The sequence below is a fragment of the Dryobates pubescens genome, chromosome 18, assembly GCF_014839835.1.
Source record: "Dryobates pubescens isolate bDryPub1 chromosome 18, bDryPub1.pri, whole genome shotgun sequence".
In the NCBI taxonomy this organism is placed as follows: domain Eukaryota; kingdom Metazoa; phylum Chordata; class Aves; order Piciformes; family Picidae; genus Dryobates; species Dryobates pubescens.
The window spans coordinates 18,648,210-18,675,843 of NC_071629.1; the positions used below are offsets into that span (position 1 = coordinate 18,648,210).

The following is a 27,634-nucleotide window of genomic DNA, read 5'->3' on the forward strand; positions in this document are numbered from 1 at the left end:
ACCCTTTAATTTAAGTTCCCCAGATGTGCCATTGCTGAAGCTTGAAATGGCAGCATGGGTGCTATGAGACAGGGCATGTCCATGTAAAAGGAACCTGCTAGGCAGCTGCAGTTCTTGGGCTCATCTTCTGCTCTGTAGGATATTACTGCCAGGTCTGGGGGGCTTGAACATGGCACAAGAAGAAATTCGTTCAGCTTCAGTGAACTTCTTTAAAGCCCTGGATTTTCCTTTGCTATCCAAGTATTTTTGCCCATTAAAAAAGCCAGAGTAGCATTTTCAAAGACTCCAGTATGGTTTGTGTTTCATCCTAAAGAGATGGCATGATTCCCTTCAAGACTCCCTTTATGGCATCCTGGCCTGCATCAAGAATAGTGTGGCCAGCAGGAGCAAGGAAGTCATTGTGCCCCTGTACTCCACACTGGTTAGGCTACACCTTGAGTCCTGTGTCCAGTTCTGGGCTCCTCAATTTAAGAAGGACATTGAGACTCTTGAACGTGTTCAGAGAAGGGCAATGAGGCTGGGCAGAGGCCTTGAGCACAAGCCCTACAAGGAGAGGCTGAGGGAGCTAGGGCTGTTTAGCCTGGTGAAGAGGATGCTCAGGGGAGACCTTATTGCTGTTTATAACTACCTGAAGGGTGGTCATAGCCAGGAGGGGTTTGGTTTCTTCTCCCAGGCACCCAGCAGCAGAACAAGGGGACACAGTCTCAAGCTATTCCAGGGGAAGTTTAGGCTGGAGGTGAGGAGAAAGTTCTTCCCAGAGAGAGTTGTCAGGCATTGGAATGTGCTGCCAGGGAAGAGGTGGAGTCCCCATCTCTGGAGGTGTTCAAGAGGGGACTGGATGTGGCACCTGGTGCCATGGTTTAGTAGTCATGAGGTGTTGGGTGACAGGTTGGACTTGATGATCTTTGAGGTCTTTTCCAACCTCATTGATTCTATGATACTACAGATGATGTTTCTTCTTGAGGATCTGATGCCCTTGGAGCAAGGCTATGTCATACAGCACGCTCTCATGCAGGTTATCTAATTAAAAACCTGGACGAAATGAGGTGAGACCATTGGCCCATCATCCAGATCTGCTGGGGCAAATCCTGGAAACACATGGAGTTTCCTAGGTTTTGTACTGGAAGCCAGAAAAAGAAACTTGCTACTTGGTGGCTGGGACAGGAGGCTTGTGTAGTAATGTGTTCATGAACGTGCAGGCTCCTGGCTGCAGGGTAGCCTTTGTCAAGGGCACATTCAGAGGCTGCTCCTGGTCCACCCTGGCCAAAGAGCAGACTGAAAGGAAGGGGTGATGGAGGAGATGGAAAAGGAAAAAGAGCAGGTTTTCACAGAGAAAAGGAAGACTGGGGTTTTATATAATCTCATTCATATTTAATGGTGGGTTACTTACAACATTTAAACCCCAGTTCTTCCCTACTAACTTGCCCTTAATACGAAGAGCCAGCTCAAAATGAGTAATTGCTCTTGGAAAAATACTGAATATTGTAAAAAAACCTAAATGAAACATTCACTTCTGAAAAGGTCAAAACTCTCCTTCTCCCCCACTCCCTTCCTTGAGGAGCTGTAGGGAAAGTAGGCCAAAGTCATTCATCCCACTCTGTGGAGGGATGAATGGGCTTTCTGCCAACCATGTGCTCCTCAAAACCAGCTTCCCAGTTTCACAGAATCACACAATGATAGGGGTTGAAAGGGACCTCTGGAGACCATCTAGTTCAGCTTCCTTGCCAGAACAGGGTCACGCAGAGCAGGTTGCCCAGGTAGGTTTTGAATGACTCCAGAGAGGCAGAGTCCACTACTTCTTTAGGCAGCCCACTCCAGTACTCTAACACCTTCAATATAATGAAATTCTTCCTTATCTTGAGATGGAACTTCCTGTGTTCAAGTTTGCGTCTGTTACCCCTTGTTGTCTGGTCACTGGGCACCACTGATAAAAGACTCATCCCATCTTTCCTTTAAGTATTCATAAGCATTTATGAGATCACCCCTTAAGTGTTCTGCTCTCCAGGGTAAAAAGCTCCAAGGCCGTCAGCCTTCCTTCACAAGAAAGGGTTCTAGTCCCCTAATCATCTTTGTAGCCCTTTGCTGTAGCCTCTTAAACTACCACCCTACTTCAAATGGGTTACCCAGAACTGGGCACGGTTCCTGCTTCTCCCCCTGTGTGCTGGAATCCAGCACTGCACCTATGCACATCTGGGGTTTGCAGTCCTCTGCCCAACTACAGAAAGGTCTGGGCCAGAGGTGTTTTAAAGCAGAACTCCATTTCTGGCTGTTGTCGGTGCTCTTGCCTTTAAGTATTGGTTTGGTTCTAATACTATGCTTTAAAAGAGCAGCAGCTGGCTAGCAGGCTCTGATGGCGTGTTGAAGTAGAAGAGCTAGAAGAGAGGAGCTGGCAGGTTTGGCTAGTTCCCAGCAAAGCAAGGTATTTCATGGGGGTGCAAGTGCTCACAAGTAGGTCACAACCATCCTCTGAGACTCAGGGATGATTAGAGGGCTGGAGCACCTCTCCTCTGAGGATAGACTGAGGGAGTTGGGGTTGTTCAGACTGGAGAAGAGAAGGCTCCAAAGAGACCTTATTGTGGCCTTCCAGCATCTGAAGTGGGCTACAAGAAAGCTGGGGAGGGACTTTTTAGGGTGTCAGGGAGTGATAGGACTGGGGGGAATGGATCAAAACTAGAAATGGGGAGATTCAGATTGGATGTTAGGAAGAAATTCTTCCCCATGAGGGTGGTGAGAGACTGGCACAGGTTGCCCAGGGAGGTGATGGAAGCCTCATTCCTGGAGGTTTTTAAGGCCAGTCTGGATGTGGCTGTGAGCAACCTGCTGTAGTATGAGGTGTCCCTGCCCATGGCAGGGGGAGGGTTGGAACTGGCTGATCCTTGAGGTCCCTTCCAACCCTAACAATTCTCTGATTCTATGTGCTGGAGAGCTATTAGTTACTATGAGGATACAATAGCCTTTGTGTAGTTGCTAAAGCATTTGCTTGAGTGTATGAACCATAAATTCTGTGCCCTCAGTCCAAGAAGGTGAAAAATGTTCTTGTGTGCAGCAAATGGGAGATGATATTTATGGTTGCATGGGTATTTGGAGTTACTTTTGTATGTAGAAAGGACCCATCAGCTGCAGGTAAACATGAGAGGTTGAGTGTGAATTACAGCCTTGTGAGACCTGTGTTGCCTAGGTGGAGGAAAAAAAATGAAAAGAAATCCTTTTTTCCCCCCCTTTGTTGAGCAAACACAAGGTCCCAAACCCTATAATTCATCTTGCTGCTGCTTGCTCCATTTGAAATGATCTTTTATTCGTCACTGACAGTAGCTTTTGTTATCAAATTTCTGTGGTAGATAAATGAGTTAGGATGAGGTAATGTGCTGCTGATGTAAAGTGAATGCAGAGTGAAAGAGGTAATGATCATCTCTCATTTTTCTGTGCATGAGAAAATGCAAATATGAGGAAATAAATTGAGCTGAAGTGCCGAAACAATACGTCTCCTATCAATAAAGAGGAGTGTAGAGAATGGTCTGCCATAACAAAGGATAATTAGAATCTCATTACTGTAAATATTTTACTTGAGAACGTAGGTCAGTCAAATTAGTTTTGGTTTATGGGGCAGATTTCACTTGTAATGGTGTTTGCAGCACCATTGCTAATTAATCTTTGCAGAAAGTGCCAACATCATTAGAATAAACAAGGCTATTAATACAACTAATTTCTATTATTTGCCACTATTGCTGTCAACTTGGGGGGAAGCAAAGTGTTTCTCTTTATTTAATTTGTAAACAGAGCTCCCCAAATTGCAATCCCCACCACAGGTGCTTTGGAGATGAAAGCTTTGCTGCTTAGGTGGATGACAGCAAGGGGATCTGGGTACGTTTTGACTTGGTGTTCTACCTTCTCAAAGGGAGGCTGTTTGAAATCACAGAATCATTCAGGTTGGAAAAGACCCTTGGGGTCATGAGGTCCAACCATTAACCCTACCCTACAAAGTTCACTTCCTAAGCCACTTCCCCAAGCACCACATCTAAACAACCTTTAAACACGTCCAGCATTGGTGACTCAACCACCTCCCTGGGCAGCCTGTTCCAATGTCTGACCACCCTTTATGTGAAAAGAGTTTTCCTAATGTCTGGTCTAAACCTACCCTGTTGCAGTTTCAGGGCATTCCCTCTTGTTCCATCTCTAATAGAGAATAGAATATAATTAACCAGGTTGGAAAAGACCTTCCAGATCATCAAGTCTAACCTATCACCCAACACCATCTAATCAACTAAACCATGGCACCAAGTGCCCCATCCAGTCTCTTCCTAAACACCTCCAGTGATAGTGATTCCACCACCTCCCTGGGTAGCACATTCCAATGGCCAATCTCTCTTTCTGGGAAGAACTTCTTCCTAACATCCAGCCTAAACCTCCCCTGGTGCAGCTTGAGAATGTGTCTTCTTGTTCTGGTGCTGGTTGCCTGGGAGAAGAGACCAACCCCCACCTGGCTACAACCTCCATTCAGGTAGTTGTAGACAGCAATAAGGTCTCCTCTGAGCCTCCTCTTCTCCTTGCTAAGCAACCCCAGCTCCCTCAGCCTCTCCTCATAGGGCTTGTGCTTCAAACCCCTCACCAGCTTTGTTGCTATACACCCAGGTCATGCTCCTTCCTATTGCAAAGGCTTTCTGGAGCAATTTGCTGATAGGAGACATAAATTCTGGTTTGAAGTATTGGCTTTGGAGATTTTTGTGGTTGAAATATCCCCACCCCCATCCTTTTTTTCCCCCTGTATGTAGGAATATCAGGGGTTTTCCCCCTTTCTTTTGGTTGGAACATCCCTTTTTGGGTTGGGACAGAAATGAGGCACACATGAGGCTGCTGGGTGGGTGTTTGCATCCCAAGGAGAAGGAGCTGGCAGAGATGGAGGACCTTGCTTTCCTGGCAGAGCAACCACCTCAGACTTGGGGCCTGCCTGCCTGCCTGTCAGAGAAGCTTTCTGCTGCAAAATGAAACCAAGTTTCTGAGAAGTCAGAACATGAAAAGCCATTTCCATTTTAATCTGATGGATTGTTATTTTTTTTCTTTAAATGTGCCCTAGCTGAACTGATCAATAACATTAAACAGCCTGATGGCACAGGGACCTTGTTAAAGGATTGTTCATAATCTCCCTTGTCACAAATGCACTTTTTTTTTTTTAAAGTGAAAAATCCTCACTCAAAACATTAAGCACACTGCAATTTGCCCTCACCCTCTAGACAGCTATGGAAAGTAATCTTCCCTTAACCAGCAGCAAACAAGCTATTTCTGGGAAAGGAAGGGGGGGGGAAAAGGCACATACATATCAAGAATTACTTTCCCTGTGGTTTATGTGTATATACCTATATTTCCCCCCCCCCCCCCTTTATTTGATTACTATGAAGTCCCTGTTTTGTTTTGGTTTTTTTTCTGGAGCAGTGATGGTGGGAAGTTGGCCAAATACAGTACAGCCATAGGGGGCTTTGCAGTGCCTATCATTCTGTGGAAGTCATTAGCATACTGGAATAGAATAGAATAAACCAGGTTGGAAGAGACCTTCAAGATCGTTGTGTCCAACCTATCATCCAACACCACCTAATCAACTAAACCATGCAACCAAGCACCCTATCAAGTCTCCTCCTAAACACCTCCAGTGATGGTGACTCCACCACCTCCCTGGGCAGCCCATTCCACTGGGCAACCACTCTCTCTATGAAGAATTTCTTCCTAACATCCAGTCTAAACCTCCCCTGGCGCAGCTTGAGACTGTGTCCTCTTATTCTGGTGCTGGTTGCCTGAGATAAGAGACCAACCTCCACCTGTCCACAACCTCCCTTCAGGTAGTTGTAGAGAGTGATAAGGTCTCCCCTGAGCCTCCTCTTCTCCAGGCTAAGCAACCCCAGCTCCCTCAGCCTCTCCTCACAGGGCTTGTGTTCCAAACCCCTCCCCAACTTTGTTGCCCTTCTCTGGACTCGTTCCAGCAACTCAACATCTTTCCTAAACTGAGGGGCCCAGAACTGGACACAGGACTCAAGGTGTGGCCTAAGCAGTGCAGTGTACAGGGGCAGAATGACCTCCCTGCTCCTGCTGGCCACATCCTGATACAGGCCAGGATGCCATTGGCCCTCCTGGCTGCCTGGGCACAGTACAGGCTCATGTTCAACCTACCATTGACCAGTACCCCCAGGTCCCTCTCTGCCTGGCTGCTCTCCAGCCACTCTGGCCCCAGCCTGTAGCACTGCATGGGGTTGCTGAGGCCAATGTGCAGAACCCGGCACTTGGATGTGTTCAATCTCGTGCCGTTGGATTCTGCCCATCTGTCCAGCCTGTCAAAGTACTGCTTGTGGTAAAACTCCCTAAGCCCCTAGTGATGCTGAGGTGTATTTGGACATTAGTTGCGTTACTGGCATAACCCAGGTGAGGAGATGTCCTCAGCTTTCACAGGTGGGAAGCAGAAGCCTCTGGGATGGTGGGATTGCAGGTGCAGGGAGATGCTGATGATGACTTCAGTTTTGTGCTGTGGGATGGATGTTCAGGCAGAAGGAGGTGTCTGGCCAGTGACAGCAGTGTGCAGTTTGTGCAGGAACAGTGCTGGCTTATAGAATGCACCAGGTTGGAAGATGCTTCTAGAGGTCATCTAGTCCAAACCCCCTGCAGTCAGCAGGGACATCCCCGACTAGATCAGGCTGCTCAGAGGCTCATCATGCCCGACCTTGAACGTCCCCAGGGGTGAGTCCTCCACCCTGTTCCTAGGCAACCCATTCCAGTGTTCCACCAGCCTCAGAGTAAAATTCTTTCTAATGTCCAACCTAAATGTGCCCTACTCTAGTTTAAAACCACTGTGCTACATGCCTTTGTGAATAGGGACTTTTAGGGTGTTGGGAAATGACAGAGCTAGGGGGAATGCAGCAAAACTAGAAAAGGGTATATTCAGATTGGATATTAGGAAGAAGTTCTTCCCCATGAGAGTGGTGAGACAGTGGAACAGGTTGCCCAGGGAGGTGGTGGAAGCCTCATCCCTGGAGGCTTTTAAGGCCAGGCTGGATGTGGCTGTGAGCAACCTGATGTAGTGTGAGGTGTCCCTGGCCATGGCAGGGGGTTTGGAACTGTATGATCCTTGAGGTCCCTTCCAACCCTAACAATTCTATGATTCTATAATCCCTCTCTATAGCTCTCCTGTCCCTGAAAGCCTCTTTTCTACTCCCCTTGTCCATCTCTGGGCTGTCAGTTCTCGTGCTGGGCATTTTTCTTTTAGCTTCCAAGCGGAGGCTTCAGGGCTTGTGCTAAGGAGCAGGCTCCTCTTGCTGGATTCCCTCCAGACACATCCACCGCAGTTAGCACTTTAGCTCCGTCCCTCCCATTTTATTCAGTTTTTAATTAGACTCCTGAAGAGGAGCACAGAGCAAACTCTGCTTTCATCTGGGAGATCCTGTGGCTGTGAAATATTTAGAGGAAGTAAATAACTGTCAGAAAGTAAATAAGCCCCTGACTCCACGTGAGCGTGGAAGTCCTTTGAAAGAGTCCCATTCGAATAAACGCTCCTCACGTTAAGTAGCAGGCAAGAAACAGCAACACAGGCCAAAAAAAGTAGAAGAAAAATTCCCAATGCAGAAGGCAAACACAATTACTAATTCATGGAGCAGCGTGTTTCGCTGTGGCAGCTTTAATATCTCTCTTTGCAGTTTGACTTTAAAATAGGCCACATTAAAAGGGAAATCTGGATTTGGTTTGGTCATCATCTTTGGAGCAAGCAGGATGCAAGCACCAGCAGCCACTCTGCTACCAAAGTGACTCTAAATTTAGATTTTAGTTTTTCTTTCTTTTTTTTTTTTTCCTTGCCATCTCCACCTCAAAGGCTGGGTAAAACAATGAAACAAAGCTCAGAGGAGGCAGCAGCCCTTGCAGGTTTGGATGGGTCAGGTAGATCACCCGGCTCAAATATTGTCGTACAGGGCAAGGAGGAAATTAAATATAAACTCAGGAGCTGGCTTGCCACTGTGTCTTGGCACGAGATGACACAGCCTCTGGAACAGGCCAGGCACTGTGTGCAACAGAGGCTTGTTCTGCCCCAGGCTTGCTGACGTGAATGAGGCTTCTGGAGACTGCTTTGAAACACATATCTGAAAGATGTTCCTCTCTCCTCCAGCAAACCCATTGCTCCCATCTGCTGACAGCGTTATGGAATCATAGAACTGCTGCCTTTCAAAATGACCTTTAAGATAATCAAGTCCCACCATCAACCTAACACCACCCTGGATGCTAAACTATGTTTCAGGGTGCTATGTCTACATGGTTTTTGAACACTCCAGGGGTGGTGAATTCTCTGGGCAGCCTATTCCAATGCCTGACCACTTTTTCAGTAAAGAAATTTTTCTTGATGTTCAGTCTAAACCATCCCTGGTGTAACTTGAGGATGTCTCCTCTCATCGTATCACTTGTTACTGGGGAGAAGAGACCAACCCCTACCTTGCTCCAACCTCCCTCCAGGGACTTGTAGAAAGTAATGAGCTTTCACCTCAGCCTTCTCTTCTCTAGACTGAACAACCCCAGCTCCCTTAGCTGCTCATCTTAAGTCTTGTTCTCCAGACCTTAATAATAGTAGTAGTGTTCTTGATAAGTACTCCAGGACCAGGACTCTCTTAATAAACAGCTTCAGTCCAACCAGTGGTGTCCAGCTAAGCAGAGAGATCTTGTTTTCTTCTTTTACATGTGGGAAGGGATTCATCTTACCTTGCTTGGATGCCTGCACGAGGGATATGGCTCTCTTGTTCTCTCAGATTCTGTTGATTAGAAAAGGGTCCTCAACTAACAGCTTATGCTCTGTGTCAAACTTTCTTTGCATGGTTAAAACCAGGATGAAGGAGCACATCCAAACTCACCATAGTCAAAGCCCTGGCACTGAACTCCATACTGAGCTTAAAGTAATAACATTCAGTGTTCTCCCTTGGACCATTTTCTATGTCAGCATCTGGGGCTATGCCCTTGTTAATTTTCTTTGCCTTAACTGTATTGTATCTGAAATGTCTGTTTTCTCTTTGTACCATGGCATCCTTGTGCCCTGCTTGCCTTCTCCACTTCCCTTTCCTTCTACTGTCTGTATAATGTGCCTTCTTGCCCTTTAGGGACAAAACTGTCTGTGGTGTTGACATTAAAATTTAAGGGGAGGATATGCAGAGAAGAGATAAGGGCGTTTCTAATCTGTGGCTCCCTAATTGGTACCACCAGTCAGCTCCCTGAGTCATAGGTATTTGAAGCAATTGTACTCAAAGCTTGTTCTCTGCTTAATGAATCTAGACTTAGAACACCTCTTCCACCTGACTGATTTGGAAGAGAGCCCTCCCCATTGCTGTTGGACCTACTGCAAGAGGCAGCTGATTAGGTGGCACACTCGGACATAGGGACCTCACAGTCAGCATTGTAGAATCATAGAATGCATTGGGTTGGAAGGAACCATGAAAGGTCATGTAGTCCAACCCCCCTATAGTAAGCAGGGGTATTCCCAACTTGAGCAGGTTGTTCAGAGCCCCATTAAGCCTGATCTTGAATGTGTCCAGGGATGGGGCCTCCACAGCCTGCCTGGGCAACCTGTTCTGGTGCTTGTATCTGCTTCTATCCATACACAATGGAGGAAACCACCACATTGGTTCCAGGGGGAGACATTGCATTTTTCTCCTGAAATCCCAGGGCTGTTAGAGGTGTATGGTGTGATGAATAGTTAAGACTGAATTGGTCTTTCTAGTGAGTTTGACCTACTTGGGTTTTCTCTTCTGTTCCCCTAACCTAGTGCCCTGGCATTCTTTTCCTTCTAAGAGCCTTCACTAATGGATGGTTGGATGCTCTGACTTGCCAGTTCTAACAGAGCCAAGAGTGCACTGCTATGAAGGTTAATTTGCAGCCAAATTCACCAAGAGAGCTAGCCAAATTGCTCTACACTACTTGGGCACTACTTTGCAAATGCAAGGAGGATGGTAGTTGTTTACCAGAGATTGCTTCAGAGGAGTGGTTTAGAATCATAGAATGGTTTTGATTGGAAAAGCCTTTGAAGATCATGGAGTCCAACCATTTTCTAACTCTCCCAAGCTTGGTGCCAAACCATGGCCCTCAGCACCACATCTTCTAATGTCCAACCTAAAGCTCCCTTGGTGCAACCTGAGGCCGTTTCCTCTTGCCCTGTTGTTTATTACTAGGGAGAAGAAACCAACACCTCTGAGTGATGTCTAATATAGGACACACTCTTTCTAAATTAGACTCCTCTCTTTGAAAAAAATGCATGAGCTCTGCAGCTCAGGCTTAGATCATGATTTGAAACTGTGGAGAATCATCTTAGGAATCACAAAAAAACCTGTCTTCCAAGGGTTTTTGGTGGGTGCTTCTCCACTTCATCTTTTTATCTTGAAAGCTGTGCCAAACTCATGGAAACATGAAGAGTTTGCGCTGTGTGCTCCTTCAAAAAAGCATCACAGCTCCCAGCTATGAATCCTGATTTGACAGGGAAATGATGTATATGGTCTACCTGTAAGTGAATCTGGGCACTGTCCCTGGAGATGTTCCAAAAGCATGTGGCCATGGCACTTTGGATGTGGTTTAATGGTCATGGGGGTGTTGGAGTTGATGATCTTAGAAGTCTTTTCCAACTGAAACAGTTCTGTGATTCTCTACCACAATTGTGGTGCAAACCAGCATCTGAACTAGCTTTTGTTCTCCCCCATAGCCACTACTCTGCCTCTCTTATGGAGAAAATCTGCTGGCTCTTTGTCTTCTCTTTGGGAGAGCGATGATGCAAACTCTCCTTCCCTTCCTTTCTCTTTCTCCCTTCTCTCCTCCTATATAATTCTGCTCTCCTACATTTCTCTAAGGCTATTGTAGTACTTTTCAAGTCAGCTTAATCATAAGCAGTCCTTAATCACAAGCAATCCTTTTGGTATTAATGTAATAGAAAATTCAGATGATGCTTCTGGTTGTTATGGACATCTGTGCTAGCACAAGGCCAGGGGACAAGACTGCTGCGTCAGCACAGGAAGAATTAACCACCCAGGGCTGAGGGCGAGCAGAGCTGAACCTCAGACCTCCCTATGGTCTGCTCTGGGTTTGAAATTCTCCTGTGAGGTGACTCTGAGGAATGAAGCTCAATACTAGTAAATAATTTTGACCTGTAGTCTGGCTGTGGGTAATTTACAACGTGATTGAAAATCTGATCTGGGTTATGTCCAACTCACAGAAGTTTATTTCCAAGGCAGTTATTTATAGACTGCCTTCCTGGCTCTTGGCTTTCTTAAAGGAAATGTCTGAACACCAGTGCTGAGCAATCACCATAAAATTAGAATTTTCAGTTTTAACAGTGAACAAACAGTTTAGGGAAAGTGAAATATTATCCCACAAATCCTTCTCTTCACTTAAAGCTTCGAGTCTTTAAATATTTATTAGCAATGTCGCTCTGCTCTGCAGCAATGTGGAAAGGCTCAGCCCTATTCTGAGGAGGGAACCCAACCATCTGATTAAAAATGAAGAGCAAGTGCCATTTCTAAAGAAGGCCTTCAAGTCAGATTACAGTGTTGGGCAAAATGATCAGCACTTTTGTCTTCTCTATGCTGCAGCTACAAATAGGTTGGGGTTTGATTTGGTTTTCTTCCTTAAGCCTCCTTTGCCATACAAATTTCGTACTTCTTTCTCACGACTGACTTGACTCTGTAGAAGCAGTGGTGATATTTCTCCAGGTAGATCCACCAAGCTGCCCTCCAGATCAAGGAGTTCTTGTGCTTTGTGCTTGTCATTTGCAGACATGGGGCCCTCATGTGCTTATTGCTCTATTTTAACTTCTGTTTTCCTCTTGCATTAACTATGTAGGAAACAGCCTGCTGCAGTCTTGGAGGAAAACAATCATAGAACCAATAAGGTTGGAAAAGACCTCAAAGATCATCAAGTCCAACCTGTCACCCAACATCTCATGACTACTAAACCATGGCACCAAGTGCCACGTCCAGTCCCCTCTTGAACACCTCCAGGGATGGGGACTCCACCACCTCCCTGGGCAGCACATTCTAATGGCCAACAGCTCTCTCTGGGAAGAACTTTCTCCTCACCTCCAGCCTAAACCTCCCCTGGCACAGTTTCAGACTGTGTCCTCTCATTCTGGTGCTGGTTGCCTGGGAGAAGAGACCAACCCCCTCCTGGCTACAACCTCCCTTCAGGTAGTTGTAGAAATAAGTTGAGATATGGGATATCTGAGGAAACTCTATCTCCCCAGGCACTGACTGAACTATTAAAAAAAGATTCATAGAGTGGTGTGGGTTGAAAAAGACCTTAAAGATCATCCAGTTCCAACCCCTCTGCCAAGGGCAGGGACACCTCCCACTAGACCAGGATGCTCAAGGCCTCATCCAACCTGTCCTTGAGCAGCTCTAGGAAGAAGGCATCCACAACCTCTCTGCTCAACTGTAATGGCTTTAAAAATCACAGAATTCCAGAATGCCAGGTTGGAAGGGACTCCAAGTATCATGTGGTCCAACCTCTCTAGGTGTTAATATAGTTGGAATGAACTGGCCCAGCACCCTGTCAAGCTAAGACTTAAAACTGCCCAATGTGGAAGACTCCACTGCTTCCCTTGAGAGATGATTCCAATGTCTGACTGTTCTCATGGGGAATTATTTTCTGGGGAGATTTGCATTGGACTCCAGAAGGAGTAGTTTGTCCCCATCACCCCTTGTAAACACTGCCTGTGTCCCTCATGATGTTACAAAAGATACATGTGGCTTAAATTAACTCCAAGTATAACAGGGGAGCATAGACCCAGCCATTCCCAGGAACTGAGGGAATTTCCCTCCTTTCTGTGTGCTGGGAAGCTGGGGTGCATGGACAGTGGCAGGGGATGTGGCTGTTGGACCCAAGCTTACCTAGTTAAGGACCTGTGAGAATCTAGTTCTGAAGATGCAGTGCAGAAAATGCACTCAGGCTAGTGGCACTTGGCCATTTGGAGTCCATCTCATTTACAACCTTTAAGATCATTCCCTATGCAGTGGTGAATGTGGTGAGGAAAGATGTGATTATTGAGTAGGATTTCAAATTTAATCTGCATCAAGTTGCCAGCTGGAAAAGACCCCCCTGAATCATGAGTGCATATGGAGCTGCTTTGCCTGGGGAGGTGCCTGGTACCTCCTGGGAAGAGGGGACTGCTGAAAAATCTTCATTTAAAATGCGAGTTCCCAAAGAAAAGTATCTCAAGGTAGAGAATGGCCTAATTTGATAATCTCTGCAGTTATCTGTACAGGTTGTTGGGTTAACCATGGCTAGAAGGACCATGCTTGGTTATTTTAATCACTTAGTAGTGAATGTTTAAGTTATTCTTACAGGAAAGTCCTGACTCTGTGTGTGTGCACACAACCCATTAATGCATGCAGGATTCTGTGCAAGTATCCTGCATGCATTAATACTTGCAGAATCCTGCAAGTAAGGACTTCATGGTGGTCATCGATACCACTGTACAGGGAAAGGAAACCTCTCCACCAAGAACCCACAGAGATGAGGAGAGGGAGATGGAACAGAAGAGCCTACCCATGACAGTGCAATGAAGGAGTGCCAGAACTAGGACAGAGAGCTCTGGTATTCTGGAGAGCTTCCTGACCCTTCTTTCAGGCTAAGCCTATTATGGTAAGACCAGCAGTGTCTCCGGAGGGTCTATAGGAGGCATGGTGTGTTCCTGCCTTTCATTAAAGCTGCCCTGTACAACTGTATTATCAGTGAGATCCTCTGGTAGATGGAGCAGATAAAATCTTGATTAAAGGAAATATTTTCCATTAAGTGAGGTAGGACTTTCTCACAAGCGTGTGATTTCACAGAGAAGCAAATATGAAGCTAGGTAATATACTTTGCCTTCAACTCAGCCACTTGGCTTAGTTTGCACAATGTACATTCAGACCTCCCTCCTAAGCCTTCTAGTCCAGCTTGAGAAGCCATCCCCTCTGTCTTGTCTTCTAAATGGCCCAGCTTCCCTCTCTCTGGTGCAGAAAGGAGTAGATTCTTGGTAGCTACAAGGGCTGCTGCAGTTAGGCTTCACTGCAAAAGATAAGGTGCCACCAAAAACTCTTGCTGGCAGAATGAAGGAAAACAAATTATCAGGCCTGAAATGAAATGAGCTTTAATTAATGCCTCTAATCTGTCTAGCTGAAGGTTCTAAAAGCCATTTGTGTCTTCATTGTTGCTCTAAACAGTGACAAACTCATCAGAGGCGAACAAAGTGCAATGTGTGCCACTAAAGCTAAAACACAGCAGAGTGAAAGAAGCAGTCGGGGGAAGAAGTGCATTGGAGGGAGATCTGCTCAACCCTGAAGCTCATGTCTTGCACCCCACCTCCAGGAGCTTTAAACATCAGTTACCCATGTAGAACCAGGATGTCTACTGCTTTCCAGTTAGAACTGCAGATACAATCCCCTTATTCTCAGTCCTTCCTCTTTGAAGATCTCTCCTTGTGTGCCCCAACATGAAAAGATCCAGAGGTGGATTACTTCTGCAGGTGGCCTCCTGCAAAGCAAACACCACTGAGCAGTGGTCCTGCCTGGAGAAGGGGGAAGCTTTCATTGTAGCCAGGGAAGAAATTTATTCATAACTAAATCTGAGTAACACTTGTTTTCCCCCCAGTCCAGGTTCTGCAGCACCCTAAGCAAGCTGAGTTTGGTGCAGACATTTATTTTTCTTGTCCATACCAGTTTTCTCCTCTGTTTTCCTCTCAAAAGGAAATGTACATCTTGCCAGTATGCACATAGCTTCAGGGCTGTGGATGCTCTACAAGGCTGGGACAAGATCTCATTGGGGTTTTCTGTTGTTGTCTGCCTTTTCTTTTTTTAATCTAAATTTTGTGAGGCAAGGAAGAGTGGTGTAAAAACAGAAGGGTAGAAAGCAGTCATACAGAAACCTGACCTGGAATTTGGGGACAAGTCCCTGCCTCTGAGTAAGGAAAGAGTTTGGGAACCACTCAGCAGCAGTGGGGAAGGAGGACAGGTGGGGACTAAGTGGTCAAAACCAGCTTTAAAACAAAATGTGTTAAAAATGACTGGGTGGGACAGTAGGCAGCCTGGAACTGGGGTGGGAGGGGATACAACTTACATTCATGATCACAAAATGCAAGGTTTATCTAGGCTTCTGCCCTCTGCTGATTAAAGGAAGAGTTTCCTGGGTAGAAAGACCCAAAGCCATTTGTGGAAGTGGTCCAAGTCCCTCAAGAAGGTGATCTGCAAAGAGAAATGGAGGCAAAGTGGGAACATATTTCTTTCAGCTAGCCCCAGAGCCCCTCAGTCCTTTACCTCTGATCTTGCAGAGGAGCTGGTTGCATATCTTTGAGGCTTTTGGTCCTTAGCTGTAGAAATAAAACCACAGTGAGCTGTGCTGGTTGCTGATTCACCTCTATGAGTAGAAGCAGCATTCCAGCATGATCAAAGACTTATTCCAGAGGGGGTCTTCCTGCAGCGTTTTTGCACACACCCAAAGAGATGTAAATGCTCTGCAGAGTATGACACATATGACTAACATTAAGCATAACTCCTTGGTGAGGCATTCTTCCTAATAAAAGGAAGCCAAAACCTGAAACAAGCCCTTCTCAACTATAAGCCTATGCTGAGCCATAAGTAAGCATCATTCCTCTTCACTGTTTTTACCTTCCTGTTTTCCACCTTCCTCATTCTGCTGATGCTTGAATGTGGGAATAATCTGTCATGAGCCTCAGTTGTTTATTCCTTTGCCATTCCACATTCTGGTGTTGTGGCAGATCCATGTAGTCTTCTATCCTATAGCCTCTGTGATGCTCAGCACTGGTTATGTCACACCGTAAGTACTGTGTCCAGTTCTGGGTGCCTCAGTTTAAGAAGGACACTGAGATTCTTGAATGTGCCCAGAGAAGGGCAGCAAGGCTGGGGAGAGGCCTTGAGCACAAGCCCTACAAGGAGATGCTGAGGGAGCTGGGGTTGTTTAGCCTGGTAAAGAGGAAGCTCAGGGGAGACCTTATTGCTGTCTACAACTACCTGAAAGGTGGTTGTAGCCAGAAGGGGGTTGGTCTCTTCTCCCAGGCAACCAGCATCAGAACAAGAGAACACAGTCTCAAGCTGCACCAAGGGAAGTTTAGGCTGGAGATGAGGAGAAAGTTCTTCCCAGAGACAGTTGTTAGCCATTGGAATGTGCTGCCCAGGGAGGTGGTGGAGTCCCCATCCCTGGAGGCGTTCAAGAGGGGATTGGACGTGGCACTTGGTGCCATGGTCTAGTAGCCATGAGGTATTGGGTGGCAGGTTGGACTTGATGACCTTTGAGGTCTCTTTCAACGTTATTGATTCTATGATTCTGTGATTTAATAGCAGAAAACAGCCAGTGCTTTGAAATGAAAAATAATTTAAGCTTGCATGTTAGATGCAGAAGGAGAGAGCTATATTTTTCTGTTGCTGTTTCCATTTTATGCCTTTTTTTTTTTACCTGCTCTGAATAGGGATGCTTCGAAGTCTTTGGTGTTTATGCTTCAAGCAAATGCAAATAAAAGGGTGAAGAAACTAGATGGCTTTTGAATGTATGCAGAGAATCACAAATTTTATGGACTGTTGATGCTGTCTGAAAGGAATCTCAAAGAATTAGACTGAATAGTGAATTATAGGAGGAAAATTTTCCTCTGTTCCTACCCCTGTGTGCTAAAGGAAACATAATCTTTTTGAAGGAGCTTGATGTAGTGGTTTTTTTTCAGGTGAGGTTACAAGTTTGGTTGATGGAGAAAAAAAATCTACATAAACCTCTCCAAGACAAGTGATTTGGTACCACAGAGCTCTTTATGTTAAGGAATTAAAGAGTGGAAAAATGAATGTTGTGTATATTAAATGGTTTCAGAACTGCCTAACTAATGATCCTCAAAATGATCACTGTCAGCTGCCGGCACTGTGGGTGATCTCCAGCACTCATTTGTTTTTTTATTCCACTGCCATGGTGCTTACCAGCTGACTGGAAATGGCAATGAGGTGTCAGCTCACAAGCTGGGACAGGGCCACAGGGAGAGGTGGCAAAGGATAGTCAGTGGAAAAAAAAAGATATGTTGACTATGAGTTCACCTATGGCTACAATGTTAGTGCAGCTTCTTGAGCACATCTAGTCTGGGAAGGGGATTTTGCCTCTGTGTTAATGTGACTGCAAAATGAAGAGACTGTCTAGGTCAGCAGGTTGAAAAAGGATTGGGGTTAATCAGGGTCCCCTCTAAAATTTGCCAAAACCATGGATGGACATTTCTTATGGTGAGAAACTTGAGCAACTTTCTTAGCTGTTAGAGTAACAGTTGCATGCTACCCAAGGCAAGCCTTAACTTTCCACACCTGGAACAAAAGGTTGTAAGAGGAAACCTTTCAATACAGCAAATAAAGCTCTATTGAGATCCTGGTGAGGCATCTTCACAGAAGAAACTGGAACAGGAACAATAACAGAGGTCATGGTCAAGCACCATCGCTGGAGAATTCTAGGTGCATTTGCACTGATGTGGACTTAAAAAATTATGCAATGGGAAGAGCTGTGGCCTCAGATGTGGAGTTTAGGCTGGAGAGCCAAAGCAATTTTTTTCACCCTGTACCCAAAGAGGAGTCCCAAGAGCCCTAAGAATTCAGTCCCAGAGCTTAACTTGCTTCTTTCTAAACACCTGAAATCTAACAGCATGGGGGAAATTCTGTGGCTTCAGCAGCATCATGGAGACAGAAACTCATTCTACCCCATGGCTCTCTGCAAAAGGCAGATTCCAGGAATCTGCAGGATCAAAGCTTAAGATTTACTTCATTTATTTATTTATTTTCTATTTCCCATTGACTTTGCACAGATTGAAGAACCAAGTGTAGTTTTAAAATAGGAACTCCATTTCTTATTCAATATTCAGGCCTGAAAACTGATGGAAACAGGAGCAATTAGAGCAGGTGAAAGTAAGGAAGGTGCCTATTCCACTTCATTTAGTAAAGAAACCGAGTTGTCTCCCCTAGGCACTTGTCTTGCAGCTTATGTGACTGCAGATGGCTGCCACTTTGAAGGAAACCTGTAATTTAAAAGCAGCTCTGAATCATCCTGCCTGCCTTTCTTGGCATAACACCACTTCACTTTGCTGCTCTGCAGAGGCTGGTGTTCGCAGGTTTATCTTCTTGACTGGCAACACAAGGCAAGCTGTGCATCCAGGACTAATGGCAGGTGCTTTGGGGAAGATAAGGTCAAGTATTTTGGTCTACTGCCTCTGCAGCAGGCAGCCCAGTTAGCAGTTAGCACTACCTGATGCCCAGTGCACCCACCTAAGCCTTCATTATTAACCATCAGGGAAAGCATCTGTCTTGTACTCATTCCCCTTGAGATCAAAGCTGTGATGTATATAACTTGTAGGGGAAGGAAGCTGGATGTTTCTTGGTATCAAGGCAAATTGGAAGGCTCAATTCTGGCTTGATAGTTTGGAGTGATTCAAAGTAGGTTTCTTTATGCAATATGAAAAGCTGTTGGATTATTACACCTCCATAAAGAGCCACCAAAATCAGCCCTGAGGCCTCCAAAGAGGGTCCCAGGTGGACACATTACTATTTCAGTGATTTAGATCCCTTTTCCATTGCAAAAGCCCTTGCCAGCATACCTAGCTGGCTTCCCCCAGTGCAGATGGAGATTCTGATGGGCATCTGTGGTGGTTTAAGCCTGAAATGGGATTTAAGAGCTCAGATGGGGGGTGGGGAAAGACTAAGAATCCCTTTCCCAGTCAAGAGAAAAGTGAAAGAACAGGGAGAGATAAGGGAATTTAAAAAAGGAAAGAAAGGGGGATAAGGAAAAAAGGGGGAGGTAAATCTACTGAGAAATAATTTGGAGTGGGTTTGGAAGTAGAGAGGTAAAATTTTCTTTAAACAGTATATACACACACACACACATATATAACAATAACAGGAAGGGTTCACAGGGGCAAGGAACAAGGGTGGATAGGGAGAATATGCAAACCCAACAGTCCTTTGAAGATGCAGTAGGGAGAAAGACCAGGTCCAACCACATGACAGAGAATCAGGGAGCCAGCAGCAACTCTCTTAGTCCTTTTGTCCCAGTGAGGCAGAAGGAGAAAAAGAGAGCAAATGGCTGCAGTGTCTTCCTTTTTATAGGCTTACTGGACAGGGAGAAGGAGTGGAGCAAACTCAGTTTCCCAGGGGAGAAACCCACCTCAGGGGAGAGCAGGGCTCTCACAACCCCTACCCTCCCTGCTTTCAGGATGGGTGTAACCCATCACAGCATCAAGATGGGCTGCATCTGGCTTCTCAGGAGAAACAATTTGACTCAAAGTCATCCTGGATTTGGAATGGGGAGAAGCCAAAGGCTTGGGCAGGTTTTGGTGTGTCACAGGATTCACAGGATGTCAGGGGCTGGAAGGGACCCAAAGAGATCATCAAGTCCAACCCTCCTGCCAGAGCAGGACCATACAATCTAGCTCGGGTCACACAGGAACACATTCAGATGGGTCTTGAAAGTCTCCAGAGAAGGAGACTCCACAACCTCTCTGGGCAGCCTGTTCCAGTGCTCTGGGACCCTTACAGTACAGAAGTTCCCCCTTGTGTTGAGGTGAAACCTCTTGTGCTGCAGCTGACATCCATTGCTCCTTGTCCTATCACAGGGAGTAAGTGAGCAGAGCCTTTCCCCTCCCTCCCGACCCCCAGCCCTCAGGTATTTATAAACATTTATTAAATCCCCTCTCAATCTTCTCTTCTCCAGAATAAAAAGTCCCAGGTCCCTCAGTCTCAGCTCACCAGGCAGTGCTCCAGTCCCCTAATCATCCTGGTAGCCCTCTGCTGGACCCTCTCCAGCAGATCCCTGTCCCTCTTGAACTGGGGAGCTCAGTGTCAAGGCCTGCAGTTCGGGAAGCTTTTTGAGTTGTCTTTTTTTTTTCAGTCTAGCTACAAGGAGAAAAGGCTGTTCCATTGTAGGGTAGATATTAGGTAGTTTGGAAGAGGTTAAACCACTGGAATAGGAAAATGGAAGCCCAAACTGCCCTGAAGGGTGCTGTGTAAATTCGTCTCTCGGCGGCTGCTAAGCACAGAGGGAAATTGCCCCGACGTGTTTTGACCTCTTGTTTAATTATCTTCCCCCAAATTGTCCATTCCTGAGAGATAGCTGAGGTTTTGCCAAGCAAGCTGCTGCCAATGTGCTCGAAAGAGATTATTTTACAGGAAAAGCATTTTCATGAACAGATTTAATGTTCACTTTTCTTTCTTCCCCCAAGGGCTCTCTACCTATTTTTATTCCTTGTGTTTCCTTATCACGCAGTAGAACCCAAGGCCCTGTTTGCTGAGAAATGTTTTGGAAAGCCTGAAAGTTTCTATTTCTATAAATATGTATCTCTGCTGCTGGAGCCAGGAGCTTAGGTTTTGAGAGACCTTGCTTTGCTTGCAGCTGGATTGCTGGTTGACCTCTATTCTGTCTTAACATGGGTGAATATTGGAATTAGGCTTGGCTTTTTTTTTTTTCTCTCCACATTGCAAATTCTGGTAGGCAATGAGATTTGCTTCCCTTTCTGCATCTCTCCACGGATCTTGGTTGGTCATGAGAAGAGGAGCCTCAGGGGAGATCTTATTGCTGTCTACAACTACCTGAAGGGTGGTTGTGGCTGGGAGGGGGTTGGTCTCTTCTCCCAGGCAACCAGCACCAGAATGAGAGGACACAGTCTCAAGCTGTGCCAGGGGAAGTTTAGGCTGGAGGTGAGGAGAAAGTTCTTCCCAGAGAGAGTTGTTAGCCATTGGAATGTGCTGCCCAGGGAGGAGGTGGAGTCCCCATCCCTGGAGGTGTTCAAGAGGGGATTGGACGTGGCACTTGGTGCCGTGGTCTAGTAGTCATGAGGTGTTGGGTGACAGGTTGGACTTGATGACTTTTGAGGTCTTTTCCAACCTTCTTGATTCTACAGAGGAAGCAGATTATCTTCTCCAGGAAGATGCCTCTGATTCTGAATTGCAAGGCTGGCCATCAGACTGGACAGTGCCTCCATTGCTCTTATCATGAATCATAGAATGGTAGAGTTTGGAAGGCACCTCTGAAGATCATCTATTCCAAGGAGATCTTGGACTACAAGGCTTCCATGGGTTCCTTGCAACTCCTACCATTCTGTGTGATTCTATGGGAAGGCAGCTGGGCTGGACTGCAACAGGATCAGCCTTGCCTTGGTTTCTTAATAATTAAATACACTCCTTCTCAGCCAGCATCAGTCACTCTTGAAATTCACACTGAATCCCAGATACTTCCTCATTTGCTGAATATTATTTTTCAGTTGAATCTTTTTTTTTTTTTTTTATTTTTTTTATCTCTTGTAATGGAAGAGAAGTTTTTTAGACTCCACTCCATTCTGTCTGGTGTCTTATGCAGAGTCTCATTGCCACATACTGAGGAGGTGTGTGGTCCCCTCTTGTCCTGGGATAGAATAGAATAAGCCAGGTTGGAAGAGACCTTTGAGATCATCAAGTCCAATCCATCATCCAACACCATCAACTAAACCATGGCACCAAGAACCTCATCAAGTCTCTTCCTAAACACCTCCAGTGATCGCGATTCCACCACCTCCCTGGACAGCAATCACTCTCTCTATGAAGAATTCCTTCCTAACATCCAGCCTAAACCTCCCCAGCACAGCTTGAGACTGTGTCCTCTTGTTCTGATGCTGGTTGCCTGGAAGGTCCATCCCTCTCACCCTGGAAAAGCCTCTTCAGTTCCAAAGGGTACAGCTCAAGGCCTTCAGCCCTGTCACATCTGACAAAATAGCAACTGCTGTATGTATGGCTGTTAAGGAATAGTCTCTGCCTTCCCTTGGGTAGAGAAGGGCATGATCTTGTGCCTGTTGGCTTGATAAGAAAACCCAGGGATGGTTGATATGGTATTAGCTGGAGACCAGTTTTGCTGAGTGAGACTCAGGTCTACTGGGATGTTCAGAGCAATCTCTTTTTCTCTACCTTTGGCAATATTTGTTGTATCAGAGAGAGATGAGGTTTCTTGGAGAGCTCAGTTGCTGCTTTTCTATGTCTTTATTCTCAACATTGTCCTTTCAAAACCACAAGCAGACCCAGGCAGATGGCCTGAGCAGGATTCCTCTCTGCCCCTCCCTCCTAGCCTACCCAGAAGAGCAGCAGGTAAATTAGAGACCCCATCCTGGGGTTTTGTTCACAGCTTGCCTGCTGGGAATGACTCATGTGAACATGGCAGCTCTTGGTCTTGCTCTTGGACCTTCAAGAGCAGTTGTGTAACTGTCCTGTGTACCAGGCTCCCTGTTTTCCTGGCTCCTGATGTTAATTTAGGGTCTGCTGAGGGCAAAGTTTTGAGATTTGCAGGTTTGCCTGCAAGTTCATACCTAGACTGAGGGAAAACTACCTAGGGCTGCTGGGACAGCTACACCTACACAAATAGGGTTTAGCTCAGAGCTATTAACACCACTGCAGTGTTTTGCTTGGGAGAAGAGAAGGCTGAGAGGAGATCTTAATCAGGAGTATCAATATTTAAAGGGTGGAGGTCAAGAGGATGGGGCTGGGCTCTTTTCAGTGGTGTCCAGCAACACAAAGAGGGGCAATGGGCACAGACTGGAGCACAGAAGGTTCCACCTGACCATGAGAAAAAACTTCTTTCCTGTGCAAGTCCTGGAGCCCTTGACAGGCTGACAACAGAAGCTGTGGAACCTCTGTTGCTAGAGAGATTCCAAACCCACCTGGACATTGCAATCCTGGGAAGCAGCTCTAGATACACCTTCTTTAGCAGGGGTGTTGGAGAAAATGATCTCCAGAGGTCCCCTCCAATGCCTACCATTCTGTGACTGTCCAAGGCTGTTTTGGGAAGGGTTTCACGTGCTGGTATCAGCTCTTTTCCACCTGCCACTGTGGATTAAATAGATGTTTGTCCTCTGTAACAGTGTTAGGTACTGCTGGGGAGAGCCACTCCTGCCTCAATCTACCCTCTGGGAGAGAAAAAAAAAGAAAGAAAAAAGAAGTCATTTGTGCATTCAGCAGCAGCATTTGAGGTGGAGAACACAGGCTTCTCAGAGACCTAGTCAGTACATAATGTGTGGCACACAAAATGAGCTAATGGTGTTTTTATGTAGGAGAGAGACAGGCAAATCATTCATCCACACTCAGTTTTACTGCCTGTTTTATTGTCTCTGATTCAAACCAGCCAGGTTCCAGCACCTTTTCCTCCATCAGAGGAGCAGGCTTCAAAACTCATCTGCTTTTCTCATATTTGAAAGGGACTAATGTCTTGTCCCAGCAAATTCTCCAGGCAAATGTCTCCCTGCATCTCATTTCAACATCTCTGACTCTAGTTGCTCACCTCAATACTTCTAGAAGTAAAAAATCATGTAGTGAGAGCCACAAAGTAAGCCCTCACCTCCTCCAGCCACTGTAAATAGAAGGAAATGCAAGGCTCATTTAGTGTCTCCCAGAAAAAAAAGCATGGAAAGTCCTCTAAGGCAGCAGATGTGGTGGGGCTTCCAAAACCAAGGTTGAGGAGGAGGCTAATAAACTTAGGGGCCAGCTACTACAGATGGGCTGATGTTGGGGGGGAAAAAAATCATCTAGGCAAAAATCTCCAATTTTTCCTACACTTCTCACTGGAGTGGTAAAAATATTAAGCTGCAAGGAGAAGACTTCCCAAAGGGCTGTGACTGCAGGTGGTGTAAATAGCTAGAGCCTTCTGCTGGGTGGCTCTGGTCTCTCCACAGCTCTTCAGGTGCCCTAAACTTTACTGGTTTCACTTGTGTGTGTGTGTGTGTGTGTATGTGAAATGGGAGTGCTGTTAATTAGGCTCCTAAACCACTTTTAGGATCTTCTGCCAAGCTCAGACTGGTCCCTGTGTGTATCTTGGATTCCTTCAGCTTTCCCCTACCCTTCTCCTTTCCCTATTTACAGAGAAAGTGAAGCATCATCTTGTCCAACACTCCTGCTGAAGCAGGTTCACCTAGAGCTGGTTCCCAGGATTGTAATGTCCAGCTGGGGGCCAGGCTTTTTTTTTTGGTGGTATCCAGTGACAGGACAAGGGGCGAAGGGCACCAGCTTGAACGTAAGAAGTTCCATCTAAACTTAAGGAGGAATTATTTTGCATTGAGGGTGGTGGAGGGCTGGACCAAGCTGCCCAGAGAGGTTATGAAGTCTCCATCTCTAGACTCATTCTAACCCTACCTGGACATGTTTCTGTGTGACCTTCTACAGGCAAACCTGCCTTGGCATGGGGATTAGACTAGATCGCAGGATCACACATGATCACAGGATGTTAGGGGTTGGAAGGGACCTTTGAAGATCATCAAGTCCAACCCCACTGCCAGAGCCAGACCATAGAATCCAGCACAGATTGCACAGGAACACATCCAGATGGGTCTTGAAAGTTTCCAGAGGAGACTCCTCAACCTCTCTGGGCAGCCTATTCCAGATGATCTCCAGAGATCACTTCCATCCCCTACCATTCTGTGGCTGGTTTAAAAATCAGGATCATACATCAACAGGAAAATATTTATGAGACCACTGTAAAGTGCTCTCCTCACTCATTCTCTTGCATCATACCTGGTGTCATTCCCTGCTTGGCATATGCAGACCACTGCTTTCAAAACTGCAGTGGAAGTTCTCCATACACAGATTATTAGCACCTAATTTTGCATTCTCCCTAATGTAACCTTCATGTCTTCAGCCTTTCAATTGTCACAGCTTTAAGGATGGGCAATCTGTAGCATAGGGGAGACTCTTGATTTGATGGGAGCTGATGAATAGGCTAAGATAAGTGCCACAGAAATGTTTCTTTGAAATAATGCACTCTCTGGCAGAGGGAGTCTGATGTCTGTGTGGCATGATGGAAGCTGTCACCTTATTAGTTTTCTTAATTCAGCATTGAAGCCATGCTTTATGGCCAGCTAGTCCTTCCCTCCTTTGTAATTTGTCATCTGCAGCGTATCGATTGTGCACCTAAAATATTTGCACATCTTGAACATAATTGGGAGTGGAAAGAAAAAAAGCCAGTTGGCAGAACAGCACTAGCAAAATGAAATCCCTCGGGTTCAGAGTGGGGCCAGTTTTGGTGGGTGGCAGTCAGGCAGCTTTTGGGTGGATCATATGATATTTATTTGGAGATCTGAGAGGAGAACCAGAGTGAAAATGTTGAGTTGTAGATGTTAAGTAGTTTTCAGCTCCTATGTGCTTTCAGAGCTTGAAGTGGTCTACAGAGGCTGTACTTGGAGTATTGTATCCAGTTCTGGGCTCCTCAGTTCAAGAGAGACAGGGAACTACTGGAGAGTCCAATGGAGTGCCACAAAGATGCTGAGGGGACTGGAGCATGTCCCTTATGGGAAGAGGCTAAGGGACCTGGGGCTGTTTAGCCTGGAGAAGAGAAAGTTGAGAGGGATTCTTCTCAATGCTAAAGGGTAAAGGTCAAGAGGATGGGGCTGGGCTCTCTTCAGTGGTGCCCAGTGATAGGACAAGGGGCAGTGGATGCAAGCTAGAACACAGGAGGTTTCATTCGAACTCAAGGAGAAAGTTCTTCACTGTGATGGTGCCAGAGCGCTGGAGCAGGCACCCAGAGAGGTTGTGGAGTCTCCTTCCCTGGAGACTTTCCAAACCCACCCAGACTTGTTCCTGTTCCTGTGCAACTTGCTCTAGGTGACCCAGCTTAACCAGTGGGGTTGGACTAGCTGTTCCCTTCCAGCCCCCACCATTCTGTGATTCTGTGAACACCATGAAGACCAGACTTAGTTATAGCTCCTAAAGGCAGTGAGAGTTCCTGTTTCATGGTGTTTTCAGGAGTTGGGTGTGGGTTTCAATGAATGAGGAGAGGGCTAAGTTCTGGCATTTTCCAATAGGAAAAAATAAAAATCTGTGCACCCAGCTAAAGTTGAGTTTCAAAGTTATCAGACAAACTTAAATGAATGATAGCCTGACTCACCAGGATGAGTCAGGGCTTGTTCGAGAAGAACTCCTTTCTGCCTTTTTGTGTGTGTGTGTGGAGGACTAGGTATCACCAAAGTGTTGCTGGTACTTCTCAATGACAACAGAAGAGTAAAGGAGGAAGAAGTAATGAACTTGCTTCCCACTTGAACAGGTGGGAAGAGTCACCCAGATGGGCTCCCCAGTTCAAGAGGGACAGTGATCTATTTGATGGACAAAGATGTATTTGAAAGAGTCCAGTGGAGGGCTACAAGGATGCTGAAGGGACTGGAGCACTGCCTGATGAGGAAAAGCTGAGAGACCTGGGGCTGTTTAGTCTGAAAAGAAGACTGAGAGGGGATCTAATCAATGTATACAAATATCTGAGGGTGTCAGGAAGGAAGGGACAGCCTCTTCTCACTTGTGCCCTGAGATAGGATGAGGGGAAATGGATGTAAAATACAGCACAGGAGGTTCCACTTCAACATGAGGAAGAACTTCTTTACTGTGAGCATCACAGAGCACTGGAAACAGGCTCCCCAGAGAGGTTGTGGAGTCTCCTCTGGAGACTTTCAAGACCCATCTGGATGTGCTTTTGTGCATTAGATTCTATGGTCCTGCTCTGGCACAGGGGTTGAACTCAAGGATCTCTGGAGGTCCCTTCCAACCCCAAACATCCTGAGATTTTGTGATCTACTTCCTACTCTGCAAATTGCTCTAGGAATCTAGGAAGATGCAGCTGCCTGTCTCTCCTCTGGAGTCTCTTTGTATTAGTTCACTGCAGCAAAATCTCTTGAGAGACCTCTTCTTGCACTCTCACTTGAGCTGTCAAATGTGGGGATATGTATTTGCAAAGAGTGAGTTTCCTAGGGCAATGTTCTCTCTAAGACAATACCAGCTTTTCCAAACACTCTTCTCTTTTGGTTTACCCATTTTGCTAGTTACTCTAGGCAACATTTCCTGGGCATTGTTTTAAAACTCTCTTTCAACCTGAGAAGTAAAATGAAATGGGAACTCTGCCTCCTCTTTAACATGGTCCCACGCAGCTCTTTACCATGCAGTTTCCATGTTCTACCACAATTGGCAACTACCAGTGAGAGCTGCTGCAGTGCTATGGTCAGTCTCCTTCTGCTGGCCAATGAGGGACATTTGTCTGGAACAGCCTTGAAAACCCTAAAAAATGCACTAAATAGATGCTACTTTAATTATTGAATTGAGTCCAAAATTTGGGGTTTGGGTTGCAGCTGCCAGCCCCTCACGCTCCCCTGCCTGCCTCTTTGCTGATGGCTTTATTTATTGCCTGAGGAAGAGGGTGGCTGGGATGGCAAACAGATGGAGAAATGCAGCAGAGAGCTGCAAATCCTGAGCAGCCAAAACCTGGAACTCAAGAGTAATAATATCACAGTATTCAAAAAGATTAGTCTTTTGATCCTGTTGGCAAAAGCTGCTGTTTCCCAGCTGGTCAGCCAGTTCTGGCATCCTCTGGTCACAACTGCAATTGAGAAATGACTGGAGAGCTGCTCCTGTGCTCAAATCCTTGCTGCCAGATGTACAATTATTGCTCCTGAAGCAGCAAAAGAGCCCGGCTTGGGAACACGGCAGGCTCCAAGTAGCTTGATTCGCTTTTGACAGCTGTTGCATTGCATTTTATATCTTTACCTCTAATGCTTGACCGTGGCTGACATCCTTCACCTCCTGACCTGCGCTGTCTTTGATCTGTCCTGTGGCTGTGATTTCCTCAAATGGCTAAAATATAACAGAGTGTTTGT

The 27,634-nt window shown here is 46.0% G+C and overlaps 1 protein-coding gene across 1 annotated transcript in view; it reads left to right on the forward strand.

Moving 5' to 3' along the window:
• The window catches only part of FGF13 (fibroblast growth factor 13), a 433,315-nt gene that overhangs the window by 16,543 nt on the left and 389,138 nt on the right, over window positions 1-27,634 (forward strand). The window lies entirely within an intron of this gene.